Source organism: Elgaria multicarinata, chromosome 3 (assembly GCF_023053635.1).
Source record: "Elgaria multicarinata webbii isolate HBS135686 ecotype San Diego chromosome 3, rElgMul1.1.pri, whole genome shotgun sequence".
NCBI classification, from domain to species: Eukaryota; Metazoa; Chordata; class Lepidosauria; order Squamata; family Anguidae; genus Elgaria; species Elgaria multicarinata.
Window position 1 is genome coordinate 124,049,576 of NC_086173.1, and position 17,295 is coordinate 124,066,870.

Here is a 17,295-nt window from a genome sequence, read left to right on the forward strand (position 1 = left end):
TGACTACATCCACTGTAGGACCCGTTTTGTGGTGGTGCCCACAAAAGTTTCTGAAATTCCCAAATGTGTGTTTCCCTTTTCCCCTCTAGTCCCTGGGAAAACACTGGCACCACTTTGATGGTGGTAATGGCAGTGTTAGTGTTGGTGGGGAACTAGGGTGCCCATAGGCACCGGATTACTCCGGTAACCACCGGGGAAACAGCACGATCCGGAGGATCCGGAGTGGGCCGTTGAAACACCGCGGCGGGGGGGGGGGGGGGGACTCGGCCGCGGCCACCCTTACTTGTCTGCAGCCTTTTTTTCGGGTGCAGCGGCGGCCATCTTTAGAATCAAACAACAGGCCCTGCCCTGGCAAGGCAAGCAAGCGAGGCAGAGGCGGGCGTAGGCCGCCGCCAAGAACACACAAGTGGCCGTAGCGGCAAGGACAAGCAACGAGGCGGGCGGCGCGGCCCGGCGCAGCCCGTCCCGGCGCTGCGCGGCCTGGCGCTGCCCATCCTGGCGCAGCCGCGGCAAGGACAAGCGAGGCGGGCGGCGCGGCGCAGCCCGGCGTGGCGCGGCCTGGCACGGCCCATCCCGGCGCGGCCGCAGCCGCAGCAAGGACAAGCGAGGCGGGTGGCGCGGCGCGGCGCGGCGCGGCCTGGCGCTGCCCATCCTGGCGCAGCCGCGGCAAGGACAAGCGAGGCGGGCGGCGCGGCGCAGCCCGGCGTGGCGCGGCCTGGCACGGCCCATCCCGGCGCGGCCGCAGCCGCAGCAAGGACAAGCGAGGCGGGTGGCGCGGCCCGGCGCGGCGCGGCCTGGCGTGGCCCATCCCGGCGCGGCCGCAGCCGCGGCAAGGACAAGCAATGAGGCCGGCGGCGCGGCCCGGCACAGCCCGGCGCGGCGCGGCCTGGCGCGTCCCATCCCGGCGCGGCCGCAGCCGCGGCAAGGACAAGCAATGAGGTGGGCGGCGCGTCCCATCCCGTCCCGTCCCGGCGCGGAGCAAGTCAGTGGAACAAAGGGGAGAAAATAATAAGGTTACATACATACATACCCCCTTTGCATCATTTCAACCTTGCTTTGCACACCCTCTTGTTTGTTTGGGGGGGGGAGAGAGAAATGTGCCTCCGGCCGCCACCAAGACAAATGGCAAGGCAAGGGGGGGGCAGAACAAGCAGTGGGGGGGGGAAGCAGCGTGGTGGAAGCGGAAGGAAGACGGAGGACATCCACCAGCCACGCACCAGGCAGCAGCAGGACACGAGGTGAGGAGGGAGGAGGCAACTCTGCAACGACAACTTGGGAAAAGGTAGGACAAGGCAAGGCCACCATCCTCCCTAATTTGGCATGGGGGGGTGATAATAATAATAATAATATAATATAATAATAATAAAATATAATAATAATAATAATAATAATAATAATAATAATAATGGTGAGGTGGAGGGGGGAGAGGCTGGGACGCAGGGCTAGGGAAAGGCGGGGGGGGAGGCTAGAGCTTGAGAGAGGGGCTTCATTGCTTCAGCCACTTTAAAATGGCTATTTTACAAGTTTTGTCCCTGAAAAATGGATAATGGTGATGTAATGTTAAAAATGCTCCTTCTCTTCCATTTGTCCATATTTTTAAAGTGCTAAATACAATGAAGTATATTAAAGCTCCTCTGAGCGTACACAGAGTGTGTTTCCATTATTATTATTATTATTATTATTATTATTGCAGGACTTTTCCCCATGCTAGATGGCTGGGCTCCCATGCTGGATGTGTGGGGAAACAGGTACATTTGACCAAGGCTTGGGGTCCAGGGAAACTAGTTGCAAGACCATGCAAACTTATTTCCCAGTATCTACGTGTCCAGATAATGGGTGGTGATGCTAATAAAACTCTTGCTGGTGATGTGATAATGGGTGGTGATAATGTTAAAAATGCTCCTTACAATCATTAGATTGTAAGCCTATGCGGCAGAGTCTTGCTATTTACTGTTTACTCTGTACAGCACCATGTACATTGATGGTGCTATATAAATAAACAATAATAATAATAATAATAATCTTGCTGTTGATAATGGGTGGTGATGCTATAATAAGGCTCCGTCTCTTGCTGGTGTGTAATGCATGGTGATTTTAATATTAATAAGGCTCCGTCTCTTGCTGTTGATGCTGATAATATGATATTAATAATGCCAGTTATCCTTTACTTTTCCACGCCCTAATATAATTCCTTGTGCCATGGAGATAATAGATTAGCATTGAACCTGCAAAAACCATTATCTTTAATGGAAACTGCTCTGGGCCTTTAAACCCAGTAGCTATGCATTGCATTGCAAATGCAAGATCAAAGTTATAAAGGTGGCCATTCATGACTTTAGACATATTCTAAACCTTATCATTTTCTTGCCAGTAATTTTACATGTTGTCTGAAAGTGTTTTCATGTGATAGACATCTTGATATCTAACAACTGCCCTGCATCTTCATTGCTACTCACTGTTTCTACATAGCTCTCCAGACAAGGAAATAACTTTGGGCCATTTCACTTGCATGTGATGCAGTTCTGCAAAATTTCCTTAGCATGTGAAACAGTTGTGTAAAATGTACTTGAGCCTTGAATCTTACCTGCTTCTGAAAAATGGATGCTTTAAATCCATATACTTATGCTATACTGTGTAGTGGCACGGTTTTTAGGGTGAGCTGAAATAAGTGACGTGTTTGAGATTGCATTTAAAAGGAATTTGCCTGTGAATTGTAGCTAACTGCTTTGAAGGTGGTATTGCTGAGATTTTGTGATTATATGTTTCTACAATTGTATATTGTTTTTCAAATGCCAAGCCATGGTGGACCTCCTGGGTGGGTTACGCAGACCACCAATTGGGAACCACTATTCTAATGTGTTCTATGACTGTTGTGGTTGTTTATTAAGTTATAAAAATAAAGAAATAGTTTTATATAAGTGTTAATTGTTTTTTTAGTATTTAATACATTATTATAGTAGTTGTGTGCCTTTGGCACTCATTGGTTGCTATCATTTACTTTTTGTGAACCACCCAGAGAGCTTCGGCTATTGGGCAGTATAAAAATGTAATAAATAAATAAATGTGACCGAGGCCACACCCCCTTGGGGGCCGGACATGTTGAGTTGGCTCCGCCTTGGGGGTGGGCATGTTGGGGTGGCCACGCCTCCTGAGGGCGGCCATTTTGTCCTCCTTTTTGGTTTCCAAAATATGGTCACCCTATGGGGAACAGGTACTGTTTCTGGCCTGTAAGACAACACATGACAAATTCATTGGTAGACTGGAGAGCCCATTGAATGTTCTAGCTGTGTGGAAACCACTTACTCATGAGCAGATCCAATGTGACTGGATGCTGCTGCTTCTGTGACCCTCTTTTTCTGAGGCCTTCAGAGGTTAGGCAGGTAGCTATCAGAGATAGGGGTTTTCCCCCCACTGTGGTTCATGGCTCTGAAATTCCCATCCCAGTGGCTAAAGTTTTAATTACTTTCACTGTTTTGTTGTAACAATGCTTCAGTCTCTCCCCTGTATGCAGGGATGTGTGCATGCATCCGTGTGTATGCATGCACAGCTATACGTCTGCTTTGAACGTGCAAGGGAGACATTAGGAGATCAGGGTTGAAGCTAGTATGGGAATCTTCCTTTGGGCACAAGGAGATGAATCTTGAGAGGGCCAAGGTCATCCCAAACAATGCACTTTTCTGTTAGCTTCAGGGAGATTGTAATTTTCCCCATGATCGGTACAGTCACAAATATCATCCCAAGGTCTTTTAAAGCAAAGCATAGTTGGCAGGATCTACCCAAGAATAACAAGGGAAAAAATATAACATTCATACAACATAAGCAGGAGAGACAGGTGCTCGAGGTAGAGTGAGTGGGTTGACGGCTAAATGCACACAGAAAAAACAAGAACCCAGTTATACAAGTGTTGACATCCCAACATGTTTTGAGAGAATAATTACTCTATCAAGGGATTTCCTTCTGTTCTTTTTGGAAGACATCTTTGGGGCAGTCTTGTGTCTCAGCAAACCATGACCATCCTAGCTGTTAGGCATGTAGTGAGTGACGCAGGAGAGGGTCAGGTTTCGCTCCACTCCCCCAAACATTCTCTTCTTTGTAAAGAGTATACACACCCTTGCTTTATATGTGAGTGTGATGTCCTGCACATCTGTGCTATCTTGCCTTCACCCACAAGCTATCTGACAGGACTATCCACGCCACTAGCACTCTCAGGACTTACTTCAATCCCCCCTGTGCTGTTGACATGTGTGAGGGTTTAGGCCTACTGCTGCTGCTCCTGTCTCACCTTTATTCTTTAGGCCCCACAGCTCCACAGCGCAGCAACCTAGCTCTCAGTTTCCCATTCTACTCCCACCATTAACTGTTATCTCCTCAGTCACTCCTCCACAGACCACACCAGTTGTTTGAAAGTAATTAGAATTTATTAATGTAAGTAAGTGCGTGTCCATAAGCTTATTGGTTTCCTCAGTTGAAATTGCATATGGTTACAAGGTTTTAAGCGTATTGGTGTCTATCAGTTCTTTCTCAAAAGGTTCCAATATATAACACTACTGTCTATATACTCAACTATCTTTAGTCTCCACTTCTCTCATATATCACTGTTTTCCTCACAGAATCATATATACATTCCTTAATCACTCCTTCACTCTCTCTACCCCACTTCTACCCTTCACTTAACAGAATCATAACCCTCACACACTGGCTTCCTGACACAGCTCAGACTACATAAAGAGCTACACATTTCTCTAGATCTTCCCACTCGCACACAGCCGACCCAAGAACTCCCCTTCCACCATCCAATCAGCACTCAGGCATTCAACCCCTTTACAAACCTAACCTGTGACTACAAATTGTAAGTACATTGAGTTACTTCCTGGAACTTCATGCCTAATATGCCTAATAATGTGACAAATATTTACATTTAATGCACAATGGGCAGCTGAACATCACAGTGAGCATGTCATAAGAAAATAAGAAGAGACTTGCTGAATCAGACCAAAGGCCTAGCTAGTCCATCATTATTTCCCCCCATAGCAGCAAACCAGGTGCTTAAGGGAAGTCCACAGACAGGACATTAAGTGCAATAGCACCCTCCCACTTGAGTTTCCCAGTAATTGAATATTGATAATAAATGTTATTGTGTGTTTAGTTTGATTTTAAATTGTGTGTGTGCGTGAGTATATCCTATATATCATATCATATGATATTGCAGTGTCCCCTGTTCTCCCTGAGGCAGCCCAACATGTGGATGGGACTTTGTGTCCACATTTCTCAGATGAATATCTGGGGTGAAGCATGCAAAAGCTATTTACAACTGTCCAATCCAATATGGCGTAGGCAAAAATCTCTTGGTGGATTCATCTCTGACCTAAACTGTGGAGAAAACTCTGCTTAGGGCGTTCCTAGACGAGGCCTTAGCGCACCTTGAGACCCGGTTTCCCTGCTGTGCATCGAGATGACGCACAGGGGAATCCGAGCCCAGGCCGCACTGAGGCCTCCTCTAACGCGCCATAAGTGAAGTCGCTTATGGCGCGCCTTTTTCGCAGCCCCGGCCTCAGGCCGGGGCTGCGAAACATCTAGGAAGGTCCGTGGCTTTTTTGCGGCTACTCGCTTACTCGTGAGTAGCCGCGAAAAGCCACGGACCTGGCACAGCACTCATACGAGCGCTGTGCCTATCGGCCCAGGGGGGGGGAAGAGAGGGGCAGGGGGAAGGATGGCAAGGGGGGATGGCAAGGGGGGAGGGTGGGTGAGAGAGAGAGCGCCGGGCGCCGCCGCCTAAGCAAGCAGGTGATCGGCGCTGCCAGGGCAAGGCCTGGCATGGGGGAGCTTTGTTTTTTTAAAAAAAACGGACTTACCTGGTCCAGAGTCTTCGGGCCGCACGTGGCCCCTTTAAACTAAAAAATAAATAAAAAAAATGGTGGACGCTGCAGGGATCCCGAAGTCCCTTCGCGTCCCGTGTCTGGAAGCCGAGGCGGCGCGAGCTAACGTCAGCGCGCCATCGCCCCGCCTCCCTGCCGGCTTATCCCGGCAGGTCTAGCAAAGCCCTTAGTGTCTCATCTGTGAAAGAAGTGGGAACAAGAGAAGGACAGAAGTTTCTCTGCAGCTACAGACTTCCTTCTGAAAAAGCATACAGTACTTTTACATTTCCATAAGCAGCTTAAGGCATATCTGTCCTAGGCATTTGAAGGTTCAGGTTTTATATGGCCCATGATTTATGCACTATGCTGGCTGATGTAACTGTTCATTTTTATAGCTGGATTATTGCTTTTAAGATTGTAAACATTATAGTAGTGTTTTGGACTATTAGCCATTCTGAGGTTGGTAAGATATGATAACATACCAAATAAGCACATTATCTGCCCCATTTTAACATCCTGGTTGTCCTAATGCCTTTTCTCCTGCATCCACAGTAGAGTTTGGATCTTATAGTCCCCCCTTCTCCCCGCCTGTTAGGCATATGCTTCACAGCAATGAAAGCAAAATGTCTCAGACTTATTTATGGTGGCAGCATTTACAGCCCTACCTGCTTAGACCAAGCTCTACTATCAACATATTAGTTTTAGTCCTGTCATTGGTTCTGCCAGGTTTCTCAGCACCTGAAACTGACTTATCTGTATAAGTAGAAAATGGAGAGGATCAAGGGAACTGTGGTAAATCAAAAAGCTTCTCCCTTTTCTTATATGAGATGGTTTCTAAGAAGGGCCAGTATAAGTGAATGTAAAAATGTTTGCAGAGAAAGTGCATTTTAGACGTTTTCTGTCGCTGTTACGAAGCCATGTGTATTCTGGCTGAATGTCTTTGCTTTGTTACTTTTTCCCCCCTACTAGCCTTCTTTGGTTTCTCAGGACAGATGGCATTTTCTATTACTTGAGCTGCTGCTGGAAGTTTGTATGTTCTTATCGGTGTTAAGAGACACAATAGCAGTAAGAGTGATTTTATCTGGTACTTAAAACTACTATGAAGCAGGCTAAATCTAAAAGGGAGGCCTTTCTTTATCAGCACAATTTCAAGTTTTACCAGGTTACATTAATATCACTCTGATATTAAATCACTTAAGTCTGCATTATGAGTAACTTTGAATTGCTGGCAACGTGCCAAGGGACTCTGAGGAAAAACCCTGCATGTCAAATTGGAGTCTGAATAGAGACTGATAAGAGAGAGGGAGAAATGGGAAGTTGTTTGGGCCTAGGAGTCAGTGGGGAAGAACTGTGATAGACGCAAAAGCTGAATCTTAATATGATGGTGATCATTATTAACTATGTGTAAAATGCCTCACGTTTTTGAGGTGCTAAACAGAGATATTTTTTTAAAAAAGAGGCAGGCTCACAGTCTAATAGGCACAATATGTGAGGGTGGTTCAGAAAACACTGTTTGTGCATTCAGTGAACAGGTGAGGGTTTTTTTGCACTGTATGGGTTAGCCCTGCTCACCACTGGAGCCATGTGCCCCCTTTCCTGTCAAACACCACTAAGATGTTTGTAAGAAAGAGCTCTCTGCACCTACAGATGTATGCTCTTACATTCAAGGAGAGATACTCATGGGGCAGTGTCTCTCCTTGGGTGTAGGAGCTCTCTATGTATACATCTCTAAGTTCAGAGAGCTCTTTTTCACAAATATCCAACTGGTGTTTGTCAGGGGTGTAGGGCAGAGTGACCCTCTAGTTTAGCACCTGCAGCATTAACTGTTGTGATGAAGAGGGAATTTCATCAGGTACTGCATGCATACAAATGACCCCTGCTGAAATTCCCTTTTCTATGCAACTGATACTGGAGACCTGTCCTCCTTTTCAGATGGTCACCCTAGGGCAACTGCACACAGTTCCAGTAGTGGGCAGGCCCCCGCAAAGCCTTCCACATCATCACTGAATGCATGAGAGGTTCATGTGAATCTCCCCAAGAGGAAAAAAGAACAGGAGGGAAGAGGAAAGCAAACAAATCCAGGAATCAATTATTTAATTTACAGGTACTCAAGCCTTAATAGAATATTAAAACTGGACTGGGATAAAAGGGTTCCATTTTAGCCTGAGAGAGAAGCCCCCTATTCCAGAGGTTCTAACTCGGCACATGCTTTCAAGATCTGTGTTTATGATAACCTCTGTCACATCCCTGCTTGAGTCTTTGCTTGCGTCCTTGAAGTAATCTCTGAGACCCTGTCTTTCTCTCTCTATGCCACCTGTTGAAAGTTATAGTATGATTCAAGCATCCAAAGTGTTTGTAGTATTCAATCACTACAGCAGGGATGCAGTAAAATGGATAGTGTTATATCCAATGTTAGTCTAACTTATGTCCCATTCATTTCAATGGGTCTACTTTAAGTCAGGCTAACATTGCATACACCCATTAATTTTGTAAACTTGGTAGTTTTGGCACATAAAACTTCCTTTAATGTAGTTACCGTTGGCGTAATGGATTTCCCATTTACCCCTGTTATCCCCAAATCTGCTTTGGAGGGCTGGGAAGCCCTCTGGAGCAGATTTGGTGTGCACAATGTGGGCTGCATAGAGGAGAGGATGAGGAAATCCCATTGCATGGGCAGAAGATTAGATCCAGCCCGAAGTAATTTTTCTAGCCATCACTCTGGTGTGGTGGTGGTAGGGTTTTGGTGCCATATCTAGATTATCTAGAAGATGCTCTTAGTAAAATTGAAGATGAAACCCAAGACATTGAAGATGGCCTTATATTATGCTGATGAAGGCTGCTACACAAACTTATCTGGGGAAGTAGCTGTAAGGAAAAGGTGGCAACTTGGCAAATATATGTGGTATACCTCTGGATAGCCTGACATAGACAGTTGTGCCTCGGAATGGCCCCAGAATGCTCACATCCAAGAAAACTTGGATGAGCCTTGACTCTGCTGTGGTATGCTCTGGACTGCTTGTATTAAATGCCAGATCAATTATCTTAAAAAGCAACATTGTAAAGTTAATCATAGTGCTTCATTCCTCCATATCTATGAGGGGAAGAACAACTTGCATGCTATGGTAACACACATGTACCAGTGCTCTCCATCTCATGATTGTATTACTTCATGTGTATACCATTAGGCATCAGATTGTTTGGATGTGCTCCATTTTGAATGGCTGGGATCAACCACATCTCTGATGAAAACAGAAAAATCCCGTCTCAATTTCTGTTCAGTTTAGAGCCATACAGTAATGTTCTCCAGATGCTTTGGGGAAGGCAAGTGCACTGGGTCATTAAATGTGCTCCACCCAGTACTTGAATGAATTAAAGGAAATATCCCAATGGGAGTGAGCAAAAGTTAGCAGAATAACCTCTTGCAGTGCCATGAAGGCGGACTGTAGCTTTAAAAGGCGGGAGGTCAAAAGTGCTTTATGATGATAAGGAGTGCATGCTAATTGCCATCATGTGAGATTGATGCAAAGCAACTGGGTCCCATAGCTTGTTAATTGTCTGCCTATATACACTGAAGACCAATCTGAGAAAGACATTCTGTTGATAAGAAGATTTTTGTAGACATCTTCCTACAAGTAAGATATGATATATGTTCTCTTGAGAAAAAAATATTTTATATGTATGTATTGAAATATTAATATACAAAGTATTTTGTCCTTATGCAATGAATTAAAAAATGTTCCAAACAATTTATATATGTACATAGGCTCCTGTGGCAATATGTCAAGTTAATTTTACAATAATAATATATTTTTACTACTTGTTGTCCCTACCAATTTTTACAGTATGTATTTTAAATGTTTACAGCCCCCTGAAGAAGGCCTTGAAAAGTTATAGGCCGAAACGCTTTGGGCTCTTTAACCTACAAATAAAAAGTTCAGCATCCTGAGAATTTGCTTCTCCCCTTTTTTTCACCTTTCACAGGGATGCAGGCCTGTCAAAGCACCATCGTCAGACTTTTGTAATCATGATTTTAAAAAGAAGAAAAACTACAGCTCACTTCCTAGATTCTTGGGGTGTTTTTCTAGATTATTTTGATATCCCTTTCAGCAATTCTTCAGGGAAGGTCAGTATTAGTATTGCCTGATTACAAATTGGGAAGTGAAGTTACAGCCACCTAATGAATTCATGGCTCTGCTGAGGTTTCAACTGGAGCCTTCCAGCTCATTGCTGCTGCTCTTAACTGACTTGATATAACGTGAATGGTGATAAAGTGAATTGTGGGATGGAGCACATTCCTGAGTTCTCCCTTTGCTGCCACAGCTGGAGAAACAACCACTTGTCCCATGTAATGAACATTTGATGATTCCCATTCTGGAGACCATAGCTTGTTCATCACGTTCTCATTCTTTTCTCAGCCACCATCCCAATGAAAATCACCCCATCCATGTATTAGCCTTAGGAAAACTAGTCCAATTGGTGCCAATGAAAGCTGTTTTCTAAGACCAATAACAGGATGGGATCCTTATGAAAATCCTCATTTCCTCTTGCTGTGTATATGAGCGTGCATGTGTGTTTATTTCTAAGTGCCAGGCTTTCTAATGACATGTTTACATTACCTTCACATCTTCTTTGGCCTAAAGATGTGAAAGAAATCTGAATAAGCCCAGAAAAGGACTGTTCTAAACCTGATTACAGTTATTCGCAAAAACAAAAACAAAAAACAAGTACAAGTTTTCTTATGCATTCTTTTTTTTAAATGCCCACATGTAGCATATTACATAGAAGATGGAAAACATGCAGCATTTATTTACATTTTTAGATTTGGGTATAAACGGTTGGGCATTCAAAGAAAACAAATGATTTCTAAACAAAGCTGATGAGATTGTTTCCTTGCCATCATTTAAAAAAGGTTTTTTAACCCACCCACCACACACACACATTTTATTTGCAAGGAAGCAATCCTATGTCCCCCTGACAACTGAACATAGGATTGTTCAGTTCCTGGGCTCCAAAGTTGGAAACAGGGCTTCGACCTTGGAGCCAGTACAGTTCTCGCTTTGTCTCCACACTCAGAGATGGAGTGTGGCGATGGGGAAAGGGGGCATTCCTAGGGGCAGGGAGGAGAGGCGACTGGGTCATTGGCCGTGGCTGCCCCAGCCTTCTTCCTTCCCCCTCCAGAGCTCCACTGCTAGACGGGTGAAATTGCCTAGGTAGCAGAAATGCAGGGAGGCTCAGAGACCAGAGGCAAAGACTGCCTCCATGCTACAGCCACCCTGCATCGGATCCTCAGCAGCCCAAGTTTGGAGGCTGCTTAGTACCTTCATAGGATTGCCCCCTAAATGTCTAGCCTTGGAAAAAATGGCTTCAAGAAATGCACATGTATTTTGAGATACGGTTGTGCATAGGGATGTATTTATTTATTACATTTATATACCGCCCCACAGCCGAAGCTCTCTGGGCGGTTTACAACAGTTAGAAATAGTAAACATTAAAAAGTAAACAAGATTTTAAAAACCATCAGAAACATAAAAACAGTATAAAAACAACAGTATTCATTCAAAAACAACAATTCTGGGGTCCATTAAAAACAAACTTAATGTTGTTAAATGCTGTTAAAATGCGTGGGAGAAGAGAAAAGTCTTGACCTAGCTCCAAAAAGATAACAATGTTGGCGCCAGGCAAGCCTCTTCAGGGAGATCATTCCACAGTCAGGGGGCCACCACTGAGAAGGCCCTCCCCCTTGTTGCCATCCTCTGAGCTTCCCTCAGAGTAGGCACTCGGAGGAGGGCTTTAGATGTTGAACGCAGTGTACGGGTAGGTTCATGTCGGGAGAGGCGTTCCATCAGGTACTGCGGTCCCAAGCCATGTAGGGCTTTATAGGTTAAACCAGCACCTTGAATTGGGCTCAGAAACATATAGGCAGCCAATGCAAGCGGGCCAGAATCGGTGTGTTATGCTCAAACCTCCCTGTTTCAGCTATCAATCTGGAACAGGTTTTGTACAATCTGTTCCATCTGTGTATCGCAGATTGGTGCTTTTCCTTCTGTTGTCCAGTGACTGGTGGCATTGGATTTCTCCCCCTTTTGCAAAATTTGTGCAAATGCAAATTTGTGGAATTTCACACTTGCCAAAATGTGCAAACCACCCCAAAAGGTACATTTTATGCTTTATGCTATAGTGAAAATGCGCTTTTTTGGCTGGTGTTTCCTTTTTAAAATATATTTTTCTAGGACTTAATTTGCATCAAATTCCAAACAGTAAAAATAAACAATCTCACAAGTTCATGGAAGCCAGTCTGCCTTGGAATCTCTAAGCCAGATTCATAAAAATCTGAACTCATTTGATTTCACTGTGGATTTCGCTGACATTTCTTGTGGGTTCTGTTCCTCAGCAAGGAATGAGAGTGCAGCAGTACGATACATCTAGCGTTTCCAACCCTTTTAATAGCAGACAGGGCTATGGTCAGGATTGGTACTGCAGCATATGGGCGAGGTGTTTCCCAATGAGCCTGACAACCCCTCGCCCTGAAGCTGCTATTTTGCCTGTGGAAGACATGGTATCAATAGCAGTTCCAGTTGGGAACTGTTTGTTATGACCGTGGCTTGTGCATTGTCAAAAAAGAGGAAACCATGGCTCACCCCATTTAGCAGGATCTCCTGAATGCATAACATTTGCACAGGACTGGAGGAGCTGTTGTGGGAAGCAGTGGCTGGGGAAATACACTTCCACCAATGGAGTTGATTCAATTTAAATCCAGATCCAGTCCCAGGATTATTATTAGATGACGATGTTCTGTAATCTCCCCTCCCAATGTGAGTAAAATGTGGCATGGTGATGAGAATATAAACCTTACCTGGAATCAGCTGTCGGCTGTAAGAACACAAAACCCTTTTGGTGCATTTTAACATTTCTTCTTAGAAAAAGATTTGGAAATAGAGAAAATTACTTTCATTGAAGTAAATTAATGTGCTTTCATGCTTTAGTAACTACAGACACTTAAATGACATTGTAGGTTCCAACATGAACTGTTAAATGATTCTATGGGGTGAAGAATGCTGCTGGTGGCATCTTCCCTCAGATCACAGCCTTCTCCAAGCATTTCTTATGTGTGTAGAATAAACATGGGAGGAGGGAGAATGTTCTAGCATTACCCACCCACCCCTCCACATGCATTGCCATTGCCCTCAAGTTATGGAAGGTGACTGTCTGAGAACTCCTGCAACTGTGAAGGCTCTCCACACAATTCAGAACATGGAGTGCCTACAAGGATACAGGAGGTCTCCTCTTCAGAAAGTTGCCCTCCACAAGTGGAGGGTAACAGAAACGGGCAAGGAGTCAATGGGGCTGGCTTCTACACACTTAATGAATGCCCCAATAGTGCCAAAATTAAACATTGGCGCAGCCCAATCAAAGTTAAGCCCTTTTAAGGCTCACTGATTTCAATGAGAGAACTAAACGTGCTTAATTTTTCAACTGAAAACTATGAGGTCTTAAAGTGTTTAACTTTAGCAGGATCGTTATTTATTTTAGTAACTAAAGTTAGAATCCATACCAAGATTATGTGACAGATTTCCAACAAAGTAGCACACATGTAGAGATAGTAGCCAAATGTAAGCAATTGTATGCCCTCTTTTAATCAATTGGCAGATAGATGCTTAAATGCCCATTTTCATCAGTGATAGAGAGAAAATAACGTTTGCTCTTTGTTTGATATGTAGCCACTTTTAAAACCAATTCCTGTTGTCGATCAGGTCAGGAAACTGGTCAGGATTCCAATTTGAAATCAGTCCCCTCTATGGTTACAGAAAGCAGGGTTGTTGTCAAGGGTAGGTATGGTTGAGTACTTGCCAGGGGCCCAAATCCCCACTGACAAATGCTCCCTGCCTGGAATTGCTCCTCCTCTTTACCATTACAACCTGCTTATGTACCTGCCTCTCTCTCTGGTCCAGACAATGGTGATGCTGAGAATGAGTAGCAGTAGATGCCTCTACCTATATCAATGGCCCTCTTCCTGTCAAGCAAACAAGATGAGAAAGAGGATGAGGAGTAATAGCAGATGGTGGCAAAGGGAGTGAGATGGTAGAGTCTCTGAGGGAGGGGGCAACTGAGGGTGTCTTGCACAAGGGCTGTCAGAAACCTGGAGCCAGCACTGATGGGAAGAATACAGATGTTTTATGGGAGTTGGTTGCACATATAGTTCTCACTTTAACCATGGCCTGCCACCAAAACTTAAAAAAGAAGGCAAGAGAGACATGCATAGCATTGGGTTGCATGCATACTGAAAAGTGCCATGGAATGTAATGGTTCTTACTCAAGAGTAAGTGCAGATAAGATTACAGCCTTAATGACTTGTCACTGATGAATTAAATGGAAAACATATTTTCCCTCCCAAGTTAGAACATCAATGTTCTAATAATATTTTTTGTTCTTGGAATCCACTTTAGAGATGTGGTTTCAAGTTATGGGATATGGAAAAAATAGCCATGGAAAAACTTCACTTGTTAGAACAGTGCTGCCTTAAAGGAGCAACTCATACAGCAGACCTATGAAATAAAGTTTTGTGAGGGCAAAAGGGTAAAAAATTTTTTAAAAAAGGCAAACAATTTCATTCCAATCAATGAGTTGTATGGTCTGATTTGAAGCAGAGAGCAGGGAATGTTGTACTTCAAAATTTAAAGTGACTATTTTCCAATGGCAAGTTTATTTGGAAGTATTCATCGTTGCAAAATAAACTTTTGTTAAGTTTTTTAGGAGTACTTTTTATTTCTAGCTAAGTTGCTGTAGACTAGCAATTTTGCTTGGCAACAGATTAAATCAATTAATGTATAACTGCTTCTCTTGTTTTCTGCAAACTGTGGCTGATAAGTATCTAGCTTTAGTATAATGCCAAGAAAAAAAATGGAAATAATTAGCTTGAACTCAAAGAATCAGTGATCAGATTTGTACATTTGCATATTTTAATGTAATATCACCCACTATGCATAGCATGCAGCACATCTTGTAGAATCCCATCTACACAAGAACATCTTTTTAGTGGTTCGGTTGGCATCTTTGTCATGTCGTCAGCAATGATCACCTGTCAAATCTGCGTAACGTGTGATAAGTGACGGGCTCAAGTTACAGGAAGCCAGATTCCGGCTGGACATCTGGAAAAACTTCCTGACTGTTAGAGCAGTACGACAATGGAACCAGTTACCTAGGGAGATTGTGGGCTCTCCCGCACTAGAGGCATTCAAGAGGCAGCTGGACAACCATCTGTCAAGCATGCTTAGGGTGGATTCCTGCACTGAGCAGGGGGTTGGACTCGATGGCCTCACAGGCCCCTTCCAACTCTACTATTCTAGGATTCTATGTCAAGGAATTATTTATTATTTTTTTTGCAAAACTCTGATGAGGTACATGCACATGCAAATTCACCTTAAGGGAAAATAAAATTATACATAGATACAAAGCCATGTTGGAATGGAAGTTCTTGAGACAGGCACTTTTGAGAGATGTGTTCATGCCACTGATTCAGTAGAACTATCCTTAATATGAAGCTGCCATATTTTTGGTGAAACCATTGATCCATTTAGCACAGGTGTAAGGGTGCTTCCAGATGACTTTCATTGCCTTGGCCTGTACATATACCAGAGGAGGTTTGGCAAGACGTATTCTTTGTTGAGTTTTTAATTTTTAATTCATATTTTAATATATATCTAAGTACTAGCTTTTAATTTTTTTAAAAAAATCAAATACAATATTGCTTTTATATTCACAGATTTCACCATCGCAGTGTCTAATGTTAGTATTTGTGAGGAATCTATAGTATGCAATGTGTTTGCATACACATGTTTGTTCAATCTTTGACATACCCTTTATATACTAGACCATGTCCTTTGTACTAGCCCACTGAAGAAGACTGTATGTTGAAACACATTTGGTTCATTGGGTATTGGGTATTTTTTGGTATGGCTAGGTTGTTTCAGTACAATAGAATCATAGAATAGTAGAGTTGGAAGGGGCCTATAAGGCCATCGAGTCCAACCCCCTGCTTAATGCAGGAATCCACATTGTATTCTCTTCTATTGTTTAGATGTTTGCTTTTAAACTACGATCATAAAAATAATTATCATTAGATTTTGTCATATATATTTATTATCACCAGTAAGCCCAACCTAGTTGTCTCTCTGTTCTATTGCTTAGGGTTGTGGGGTACCTCCTGTTTTGCTTGGAAAGCTTTCATTGTGCCATTGTCCCACTTCATTCAAAGAATTTTTACAGGGGGTTCAGATGTCGTCATCTTCAACTCGTAACGCTTCATTTTTCCTTTTCTTCCTTAATCTTTTTTTTTAATTATTATTATTTTTACCACACAAATTACGTTAAAGAGAAAATGATGGAATAACTGCACAACGTCTTCTAGTTGGTTGCACTAGGAGCCCTCCATCTAGAAGCACCCTGACTCTAGATGTGGTTCTCTATGATCTTAAGAAGAGATTTTTCTTACCCTGCTTCTTGAAACTCTTTAACTGAACATGCCAAGGATAGAAGATTGTACCTTATGCAAGGAAAGCAGTTGCTATCATTAAACTATTTCCATAGCTTTCTATTAATACCAGGTGAGTTTATGCATATGGAATAGCTATTTTGCATGTGCAACAGACCACCCACTGCATAGACATTCCTAGACTGGGCAATTTTCTCTACCTCATCTTACAAAACCATTACCACCATTGGTGACCTCCAGATTAGGGTGACCATATTTGGGAAACCAAAAAAGAGGACACCTAGTGTGTGTGTGGGGAAGCAGCTTTCTGAGTCCTGCAAAAAGTACGTTATTCCCCCGCCACCTTAAAGAACCCGATTGGAGTGGAGGAGGGGAAAGGATTTCATTCTGCACCACCACCATCCACTCCAATTGGGGCCTTTTCTATAATGTCCACGAATGACCCACTTTCCCCTTTAAGACCTCAATTGGAGCTCGGGGTGGGGGAATGATGTGCCTCAAGAAAGCATGTCATTCCCTCCTGCCATGCTAATGGCAGCCTTAAAGGGGAAAGTGTGTCATTCCAGGACATTATTGAAAATTATAGAAAATCCCCCCTGACACCATGGAAAGAACAAAAACCAGGACAAATCCAGGGAAATCCTGACAGTTGGTCACCCTACTCCAGATGATCCCCTAAGGAGACACCACACATATGGTTGCATTTAATTTAAAACAATTTATATTTACAATATAGATTATAAATTTATAATCTACCATTTTTAAAAGGTTCTTAAAGTGGTTTACATGGTCAAAGGGGGCAATAATTAAAACATTAGGAAAGATCTGAATTCTAAAGTTTACACTAGTGTTTCATCTGCACTCTTCTTTGAGTCTAGCAGACTTCCCCAGGCAGAAAATATCAGCAGCTCCTCCTTGCTTTTGGAAGTTTCTTTGGGAGACTTTTGTTTG